Raw genomic sequence first — 344 nt, forward strand, 5'->3', positions numbered from 1 at the left:
TTAACTCTCCTCTTTCTGTTTATCTTTCAATTTATTTACATCTTCTTTTCTCTGTTTATCTATTAATTTCTCTTTCCCTCTCCCTGTTTATCTCTATATTTATTTCTCTCTCCCTCTCTCTGTTTTCACACTATAATTATTTTTCTTCCATCTCTCTTTTACATGTTTTTTTTTTCTATTTCATACACTCTATTTATATCTGCCGGTTTACTTTTGCATTTTTTTTCTCTCTCTCGCCTGTTTATCTATACGCTTGTTTCTCTCTCCTTTTCTCTGTTCATTTATCTCTTTGTGTCAGTTTACCTACATTCCTATTTATCTATTCACATCTCTCTGTTTTTTCC

The sequence above is a fragment of the Penaeus monodon genome, chromosome 23, assembly GCF_015228065.2.
Source record: "Penaeus monodon isolate SGIC_2016 chromosome 23, NSTDA_Pmon_1, whole genome shotgun sequence".
NCBI lineage: Eukaryota > Metazoa > Arthropoda > Malacostraca > Decapoda > Penaeidae > Penaeus > Penaeus monodon.